We start from the raw sequence: 8,220 nt of genomic DNA on the forward strand, positions 1-8,220 counted from the left end.
CTGTTTGAACATTTTTACAGACTGTCAGATTTTGGTAAACCAAAAGGAGCTGGGAATGAGGGGATAGAGGGGAGGGGATAAATGCAGTGGAGGTGGCTGTGAGTGAGATCACTTTAACATTCTACAGGTTTAGTTCTGTGCATGTTAGATTATAAGGAGGGAGCACCCTTTGGAGGAGGCTGCAGCTCTCCTCACGCTACTCTGCCTCCCTCGACATGCAGGAACCTGGGGGCCCTAGATAGTTTCCTCTTATTGGCCTTATGTGATTCATCAAAAAAGATCTGAGTTGGCTTCCTGCCACATAACAATCCTGGAGCCAAGGAACCGGCTCTCAACACCACTGGAGCTCATTCTCGCTCCCAAACATGGTGGAGGCTAAAAACCTGGTCTGAGAATCACTCAAAGTCTCTGGAAATGGAAGCAAGGACTGTGCCTCTGCCAAGGTTCCCCTGTCCTAAGTGAGTGAAGCATAGGTCTCCAACACCATCCTGCCCTCTCTTAACCCCTCCTCCACCTGGTGCTTACCAAGAAGCAGAATGTCACATTCTCAATAAGATGTTGACCCCTTGCAGCAGAATCACATCTGATGGGACCTTCAGAATTGTTAATGGCGCAGAGGAGGCCATTCATCCCATTGTACCTGTACCGGCTGTAATGTGCTGTCTTCCATTTTATTTAGCTCATGTTCCAAAAGGGGGTTATGAGACCAAAGAGTAATGAATGAAGTATGGCAGTGGTGTGGTTCAGTTACCAATAAGACTGAGATGCATGAACACAAATCCCACCACCAACCGGGGAACTTCAATTCAAGCAATTAATTCAATCTGGACTTAAAAACTCAAATCAGTGATTATGAAACTACTCAATTGTTGTGATGTTCTAAAGAATATAAATAGTAATATGGCAAGGACAAAGTAATCTATTTGTGATACTGTTTGATGGAGAAATATTGATCATAATCCTGGAGAAACCTCATTCCTCCTCCTCCTTCTCCATGCACTCTCCTTCCCCACCTCACCCCCCCCCCCCCACCCCACCACCACCACCCCACTCATCTTTGAGATAGTCCCATGAGATCATGTGCCTAGAAAAGTGGAAGGGGCCATAATTTAACATGTCTTCCAAAAGACATTTCTGACAGTGCAAAATTCCATCAGCACAGCATCAAAAGGCTATGCTGGAGTCTCTAGAGTGCAAATTATGAACCTTAATAATCTGACATAGTTGAGAATTTTACCCACAAACTCAAACCTTGACTGTGTTTGATTATCTACTAACTTCAAAAGGAAAGGTTTGGATAGAATTCAAGATGGAGGCAAAAGCTGGGTAATCATGGAAAAGTAAGTCTCTAGATGGGATGGAAAATGGCAATATTAAGGCTGACAGAAGTACAATGATGGAGTCAGTTAGCTCACAGAATCCGTCTCAAAGCTTGGACACTGGAAATTTCAACTCTTTATCGTTCTTGAGGCCAGGACCCTCATGAACTGGTAAAGTCTAGGCCCTGATTGATGCAGGAAAACACTTTTCTAAACAGCAAACTGTCATCAATGAACAGCCATTTCCAGTCTCCCAGGCTCAGGAACTCTGAAGACCTGAAGTGCAAAGAAATAAATAAATTTGACAGAGGGTCTGTCCGGATGTCTCAAATTGAAAATATAAAAACCTGCCGATATTAAAACAGAATAGGTGAGATCATTACACATGTTAGCATGAAGGTTCCACTTTGCCTAGGGTTCAGGACAGTGCGAGATTTATTTGGCATCTGCAATCCCATTTATTTGGCATCTGCAATCCCATACGCCAAACATTCCTCTCTTTTAACCTCCCACAGCTGTTCAAAGAGAACCAACTACACTCCTCACCTTGCAAGGCCCCAAACACACCTTTTAGGTGAGGCAGTGTTTCACTTGTACTTCTTTCAATCTAGTCACTGCATTCCCTGCTGTGGTCTCCTTTACTTTGGCAAGATCCAATGCAGAAACTCTGCTCTGTCTGCAGGAATGGCTATGACTTCCTAGTTGCTTGCCATTTTTAAGAAGACATCATTCTCCTATGCTAACATTTCTGACCTGAGTTTGCTGCAATGATCCAACTAAGCTCAACACAAGCTCGAGGAACAACACCATATTTTCCACTTGTTACATTACAACCTCTAGGACTCAATACTGAATTCCATTATTTCAGAACATGACCTCTGTAACCTTCATTTTTCTTATATCCTCCACCATGCACACAGCCACGCACACACACACACACGCACACACACACACACATACACACACAAAATTGACTCACAGTGGAGGAGCAGACCCATTTCTCTATCATTTACATCCTTTATACATCTCTGTCTTCTCTCCCACCACCATTAGTAACTCTTGTGTTTTTTGCTCGAGGCACCCTCACCATCTGTTCCACTCACTCCTCCCTCTCTGTTTACAGCACAAAAAAATAAGATTCCAGCTCCTTTCAGTTCACATTAGACACAAAATGTTAACTCTGTTTGTCTCTCCACTGATGCTGTTGAATTTCACCAGAACTTTTTAATTTTGTTTAAGGGATGCAGATGCGGGCTTAACTGTAAATCTAATAGTCATGAAGCTCATTTTTACCGGCCTGGATCGATGCAGAACAATATATTTAGCTAAGTCACGTTTCCTGACTGAAACTTTGAATCTGTTGATTTTACTTGACTTAAACCTAGTTTGCAAGGCTTGCCTGAAACAGAAAACAGAAGGCAGAAGAACCAGAAAGCAATGTAAGAATGATAAATTAGCATAGGTTAGTAAGAGGTTAAATAAGAGAAGCTAGATTATTTAGAAATACTTAAAATTTAAGTAAGAAAGGTTAAATCCTCCTGTCTGGGAAGAAATGCAATAAATCTAATTACATAATTCTGGGACTGGTTTTTCAAGTTACCAGGGAGTGGAATGGGTGTGTCCATAATTTGAATTCCACGCCTCTGGGACAGTTTGTAATTTTCAAAAGGTCTAAGAGGGCAGAAGGAATGAGAAAACAACCCATCACCAATTAACTGGCCCTCAAAGAGCAGAGCCTGCAGGATAGGAATCTAAATCTTTTTTCCAATTGAAGATTAACTATTTGTTGCAATTAGTGCACGGTGTTTGCAATTAGTGCACTGGAGTAGCTGGTTGCCTAGAAACAACAAAACAGATTTGAATTAGGTCAATCAGTTTAAATTATACCCAGGAAAATATTAAATTCCAATCAAGTTTGAATTGAGTATATTGACAATCTTAAAAGCCAATGACACAATCCAATGCTTTGGGGTAAAAGACTGGGGAAAATTGAATAGTTGGGAGGAGAACTGCCACCAGACCAACAGCTGTAGACTGCTAGTCAGAACTCTCTGAGAGGTACCTGTCTAGAGAAGGAGTTTGCACAGAGAAAAACATCAACATTGACCTGGACAGCCAATCTACCAACGAAGATAAAGAGATGTGACCACTTGCTAGGTTTAAAATTAAAATTTTCCTGTAAATCTTAATTGGGAGTTTTATTGGGCTAGTATTATAGAAGGGAAGGTAAAGTTAGGTTAGAGGAAGGAATTGCAAATAGTCGTTAGTTAATTATTCTATGTTATATTTTAAGAAATAAAATGGCTAATTTTTACTTTAGTTCATGGCCACTCAAAGTTTACAGATTACTGCATGGGATAAATCTTGTCTGTGTTGCATTTTTAAAAATTATATAGGAAGGTTTACCCCGTGTTGTAACAGTTACCACCTGTACATTTCTGTTGAAATTTGACAGGTCAAAAGGTGTTGGGTAAAGCACTGCCCCCTTAGCTTGGTGTCCATCGTGACATAGCATCTCAGTCTGCATGTTCCTTTTGAGAGCTGCCTGCTCTCTCCAGCAAGGCAACAGCATTCCCTGTCATGGCTGCCACCCGCCTTTGCTGTGGGTACAAACTGTGCAGCTCTGAACTCTAGGAAGTGCTTGATGTCTCTGATTGAAGGCTTGGCCCATCTCCTGCCCAATCAGGCCAGTTACGTTTAAAAATCACATGACAAGAAGCTAGCATACAAGTTTCTGCAGTTAATAGGAAAGGCAAGTGGAGTGTTTGCCTTTATTTCTAAGAGACTAGAATATAAATATAAGGAAGTATATTCATCTGGATACGAGGTTCCCAGCACTGCTATGACAATACAGCTTTGATGCTTGATAGCTGTAGATTGCTACATTAATAAGACATGAGAACAGACATAGGCCATTCTATCCAACAAATCTGCTGTGCTATTCACTCCTGCCTTATCCTCATTACCTTTGATTCCTTTAATGATTAGCAATGTACCTCAGCTTTGAATATACTTAAAGCCCAACATCCACAGCCCTCTGTGTAAAGAATTCCACAGACTCATTACCTTTTGAAAGAAGAAAGTTCTTCTCATCTCTGTCCTAACTGAGCACCCATTGGTCTGAAATGATCTTTTTGGTTTTGTGCTCTCTCACAAGGGGAAGCAACCTTTGTGTAAAAGCACAGACCCCGAAAAGTTTAGGTTTGAAGGTTTTTAGGGCTAGTCCAATTAGAGCTAACAGATACTGCCTCAGGAAAAAGGCTTTCAAGTTTAAAAAAAAATACTTGTGCAATGGAAGGACAGTGGCCAGTTCTCCCAGCTCAGCTGTCTAGGGCCCCCAGGTTCCTGATGTCGAGGGAGGCAGGCAATTTATGGACCAGGCCAGACCCCCTCATAACATTTCAAGATAGTAGCCCAGACCTTCAGTTTGCTAGTTGTTTTAAGCAGGTATAATGTGGATATTCCAGGAGGAATGCAGTTGGTCAAACCATATAGTTGTAAACAAAACAGAATTTATTTACAAGATTACCGAATGAAACACAAACAAAAGAGAACAGGATACCGAATAATGGGGTGGCACGGTGGCTCAGTGGTTAGCACTGCTGCCTCACGGCGCCAGGGACCCGGGTTCAATTCTAGCCATGGGCAACCATCCATGTGAAGTTTGCACATTCTCCCCGTGTCTGCATGGGTTTCCTCCGGATGCTCTGGTCCGTCCCATAGTCCAAAGATGTGTAAGTTAGGTGAAATGGCCTTGCTAAATCTGCCCATAGTTTTCAGGGATGTGTAGGTTAGATGCATTAATTGGGGGAAATGTAGGGTAGGGGAATGGGTCTGGATGGGTTACTCTTTGGAGAGTCAGTGTGGACTTGTTGGGCCGAAGGGTCTGTTTCCACACTGTAGGGACTCTATGATCTATGAAACTTAACCTATCTGAAAATCCAACAGATCATCCCAACTTAATGATGCTGTACTGAATAATGCAACAATCCCCAAACACACCCCTTGGCACAAAAGATAAAATCAAACACAGGGTCTTACAGGAGACAAGCCAGAGGAATAGGAGGATGAGCCTGGACCTGCTTCTTAGGGTCCAGCTGTTTTAAAACTGCCTGACTGCTTTCAGTGAATAGCCAAACCAAACCATTCCAGAGAAAAGCTGAGCTGGGAGAACTGGCCACTGTCCTTCCATTGCACAAGTATTTTTTTTTAAACTTGAAAGCCTTTTTCCTGAGGCAGTATCTGTTAGCTCTAATTGGACTAGCCCTAAAAACCTTCAAACCTAAACTTTTCGGGGTCTGTGCTTTTACGACCTTTCTGAAAAAAAGCCAAAAACAACAGAACCTGGTTAAAGTAGCCGCATCATCACAGTATATCAAGTACCCTAAGAATCATCATTACAGTTGCTTCTCCTTCTTCTACACTGCAGTAGGTCCAGGCCCAATTTACTCAACTTTTCAAAAGAATATCCTTCCATAGCTGGAATCAACTTAGTCCTTCCCTGGACTAATTCCAATGCTAATATATCTTTCCTTAGAAGGTTTGCTCGAGTAGTTCGAGAGGGTTTAAACTAGCATGGCAGGGGGGGTGGGAGCCTGAGCTGTATACCGGAGGTGGGAGTTGATGCACATGAGGCCATAGCAAGAGGTAGACCAGCTAGTGGGAAGGATTTTCCTGGGAAGGAACCAAGGGATCAGTTAAAGTGTGTTTGCTTTAACGCAAGGAGTATCACGAATAAAAGTGATGAACTTAGAGCATGGATCAGTACCTGGTGCTATAATGTTGTGGCCATAACAGAGACATGGGTTTCTCAGGGACAGGAATGGTTGCTGGATGTTCCAGGATTTAGAGCATTTAAAAAGAATAGGGAGGGGGGGGGGGGAAAGAAGAGGGGGTGTAGCACTACTAATCATGGAGGGTATCACAGCTACAGAAGCTTCCATTGTCGAGGAAGATCTGCCTACCGAGTCAGTATGGGTGGAAATTAGGAACAGCAAAGGAGCAGTCACCTCATTAGGGGTTTACTACAGGCCCCCCAATAGCAGCAGGGAGATTGAAGAAAGCATAGGTCGGCAGATTTTGTGGACGTGGTAACGTTGGACGTAGTAGGGTTGTTGTAGTGGGTGACTTTAACTTTCCCAATATTGATTGGAACCTCCTTCGAGCAGAAGATTTGAATGGAGCTGTTTTTTGTATCTACACCATCTAAGGCATTGTAGTCGCCTCTCAAAAATGCTTAATCCCACCTAAGCCATTAAATGATGGTCAGATATATGTTAAAGTTAAATATAAATACATAAACCGAAAGAGTGCAGCAGGCCTGGAGATCAGACACAGATGGCGGCAGGTGCCCAGCAATTCCTACCCTGCCAAAACACAGTAGAGTCATCGAGCTTGTGAAGAAAAAGCATCATCTCCATCCCTCACCTCTAACTTTACAATTGGAGATGTACCATTCACTATTGGTCAGCGATGTCAACATTCCATCCATTTACACTTATGTGAGGAATAAGTGAATGGTCAAAGAAAGAGTAGGGCCTATCAGGGATAGCATAGGGAATTTGTGTGTGGAGTCTGAGGAGGTAGGGGAAGCCCTAAATGAGTTTTTTGCTTCTGTCTTTACGAAAGAAACTAACTTTGTAGTGCATGAAACCTTTGAAGAGCAGGTGTGCATGCTGGAATGGATAGAGATAGAGGAAGCTGATGTGCTGAAAATTTTGTCAAACATTAAGATTGACAAGTCGCCAGGCCTGGACCAGATTTGTCCTCGGCTGCTTTGGGAAACGAGAAATGCAATTGCTTCGCCACTTGCGAAGATCTGCATCCTCGCTCTCCACTGGAGTCGTACCTGAGGACTGGAGAGAGGCAAATGTAATTCATTTCTTCAAGAAAGGAAATAGGGAAATCCCCGGCAATTACAGACCAGTAAGATCTCACGTCTGTCGTCTGCAAGGTGTTAGAAAGGATTCTGAGGGATAGGATTTATGACCATCTAGAAGAGCATGGCTTGATTAAATGCAGTCAACACAGCTTTGTGAGGGGCAGGTCATGCCTCACAAACCTTATCGAGTTCTTTGAGGATGTGACTAGAAAAGTGATGAGGGTCGAGCTGTGGATGTGATGTATAGCAAGGCATTTGATAAGGTTCCCCATGGTAGGCTCATTCAGAAGGTCAGGAGGAATGGGATACAGGGGAACTTAGCTGTCTGGATACAGAATTGGCTGGCCAACAGAAGACAGCGAGTGGTAGTAGAAGGAAAACATTCAGCTTGGAAGTCTGTGGTGAGTGGTGTTCCACAGGGCTCTGTCCTTGGGCCTCTACTGTTTGTAATTTTTATTAATGACTTGGATGAGGGGATTGAAGGATGGGTCAGCAAGTTTGTAGACGACACAAAGGTTGGAGGTGTCGTTGACAGTATAGAGGGCTGTTGTAGGCTGCAGCGGGACATTGACAGGATGCAGAGATAGGCTGAGAGGTGGCAGATGGAGTTCAACCTGGATAAATGCGAGGTGATGCATTTTGAAAGGTCGAATTTGAAGGCTAAGTACAGGATTAAGGATAGGATTTTTGGCAGTGTGGAGGAACAGGGGGATCTTGGTATGCAGGTACATAGATCCCTTAAAATGGCCACCCTAGTGGACAGGGTTGTTAAGAAAACATATGGTGTTTTGGCTTTCATTAACAGGGGGATTAAGTTTAAGAGTCATGAGATCTTGTTGCAGCTCTATAAAACTTTGGTTAGACCGCACTTGGAATACTGCATCCAGTTCTGGTCACCCTATTATAGGAAAGATGTGGATGCTTTGGAGAGGGTTCACAGGAGGTTTACCAGGATGCTGCCTGGACTGGAGGGCTTATCTTATGAGGAGAGGTTGACTGAGCTCGGACTTTTTTCATTGG

This window comes from Chiloscyllium plagiosum, chromosome 2, assembly GCF_004010195.1.
Source record: "Chiloscyllium plagiosum isolate BGI_BamShark_2017 chromosome 2, ASM401019v2, whole genome shotgun sequence".
Lineage (NCBI taxonomy): Eukaryota > Metazoa > Chordata > Chondrichthyes > Orectolobiformes > Hemiscylliidae > Chiloscyllium > Chiloscyllium plagiosum.